The sequence below is a fragment of the Austrofundulus limnaeus genome, unplaced genomic scaffold (assembly GCF_001266775.1).
Source record: "Austrofundulus limnaeus strain Quisiro unplaced genomic scaffold, Austrofundulus_limnaeus-1.0 Scaffold420, whole genome shotgun sequence".
In the NCBI taxonomy this organism is placed as follows: Eukaryota; Metazoa; Chordata; class Actinopteri; order Cyprinodontiformes; family Rivulidae; genus Austrofundulus; species Austrofundulus limnaeus.
This window is the reverse complement of record NW_013952822.1, coordinates 135,794-138,077: the sequence shown is the minus strand read 5'-3', so window position 1 is coordinate 138,077 and position 2,284 is coordinate 135,794.

Here is a 2,284-nt window from a genome sequence, read left to right as displayed (position 1 = left end):
TATTTATATTGTCCAGCAGTGATGTTCTTATTAAACTAAACATTTTGAGGGGTTAATGGAAATGTATTGTAATATTTGGAAATATTTTGGATAGCAGGGGTTAGTCAGTGTAATTTACATGCAACTATCTGGACTCCTATTTAATGACATCAGTACACAAAATCACCAATATAAAAAAAGAATAAATAAATGGTTGTTGACACAAAAAAACTAAATTTTTATTTCKGACACCAGTTTTCATCCTAAGCTTGATAAGATTCATCTCAAAGATTCAGTTTCTGTTAACAGTGTGCAAAAATTCTTCTTTTATACATAATATATAAATATATTCAGTTTTATGTGTGTATAAAAATATACATAAAAAGGCTTTGTATAATATTTGTAAAATACATACATGTTTAGAAGGAAAAAAGCATGCTGTGCAGCTTTAGCAGCAAAACTAAGCCCTGAACTAACTTAGTGCCAAATTTACTTAAATATAAACAAATCAAATATATGATGTTAAAAGATTCTTTATTATGTTTTGCCAGTTTATGTAATTGGTTCATCTTGACAGTGTGTAAACTAAATTTACTGCAAGATTTATATTTATATTCTGGTATTCTTAAAGAAATAGATACGTAATATTAATAAGGCCACAGATCTTTATGTAAAAACTGAGCTTTTTTCCTTGAATGTTTTCTTAGTCTTAAACTAGTTCAGCTTCAGGACTGAAAGTATGGCTGACAGGTTAGTGTTAATAAATGATAAAATAATGAATGCTTACACAGCATTAACTGTCAGCATTTTTAATCTTTTTTAACCTGCAGCCCCTCGCCAAGACCAGTTCCTTCTCTCCCTGAGGGTTCAGATGAACAACAGTTGGATTTCAGCTGTAAAAAGTTCAATATTTTTGTTTCCAACCTGAAAAGGGAAGTTTTAAATCTGCAGCAGACTCTTTAACTCTGCCCCCATCCTGCTGACTTTTCTCCATCTTCAACTTCTCATGTTTTCACTCAGAAATGTGAAGGTTGTTTCTAAATGCAAAGAAAAGAAGCGTTAATTATAATATTTTGTTCTATGTGAGAATAGTTTTTTTCAGTTAAACTAAAAACTAAAAGGCCTCTCCTTGATATAAAGTAAAAACTATTTGCCATATACTGTATATCTCTTTTTTAACTAATAGATTCCTGGACAGCTTTGTCTTTTTTTTTTACTTATTTATTTTTTGGGTTATTTGCTTAAAAAGAGAGGCTATCAGTGTCTGAGTTCTATGTAGCTTTAAGATGAGGTGTTACATCCTGTATCAGAATAATTCATTCTGACCGATTATATTGTTGGCTCACCTGTTGGTTTTGCTTCTGTTCAGTTTAATTTTTGTGGCACCAGTTCACAAAGAACATCCTCTTCAGGCTCTTTACAGAGAATCAAGGTGTTTACGTTACAGAGAATAAAGTCCTTTCTTCATTATTTTTAGTTCCTCTGCTGTAGAATTCACCTGAAACTTTAACTTGTTGTTTCCACAGGCTTGTCGTCAGCATCTGAAGCTGGTTTGTGTTTGGATCAGAAAGGCAGAAAAAAAAAAGAAAATAAAAATAAAAAAGCAAAAAGTTGAACAACTTCTTTTAAATAATGGACGAGATTTTGAAAAAAAAAACCATCATGCTGGGTCTGAATAAATGTCACCAAACTGGAGAGAAAAACAACAGCTAAAAAATATTTGAAATGTATTTAAGTTGAATGTCTCACCTGTTATGTACCTTATTACTTTTTGAAACATAAAAAAGTGGAATTAACCACAAGAGATTTTGTGAAAAATATTTATGAAAAAATCTGCTGTAAAAAAATAAAGATTTGACTGTATGTTGTTACTGATTAACCCCTATAACTGAGAAAATGTATGAAAAAAATGGGGAAAACAAAAGACCAATAATGATAATCCAATTATTGGGAAAACATAAGTCACAAAATAAAAATATTACAAGTTTAAGCCCTATTTCCTTTTTTGTCCCGTGCCTTTATTTATTACACAAAAGTTCACACTTCTTCTAAAAGTATTTAATTATCCTGTTCTCACATTAATTTTGGTCTCTTCGAGCTGCTGGTTTCAGTGGTGGGTTGTGGAATCACAAAACTGAGCAAATAAAATAGAAACTAAAACACAGAAAGGAGTGTGTGTGATTCAAAGAGTGTGCTGTTTTTTATCAACTGATGGGTTTTCATACAATGATGGATGGATGGATGGATGGATGGATGGATGGATGGATGGATGGATGGATGGATGGATGGATGGATGGATGGATGG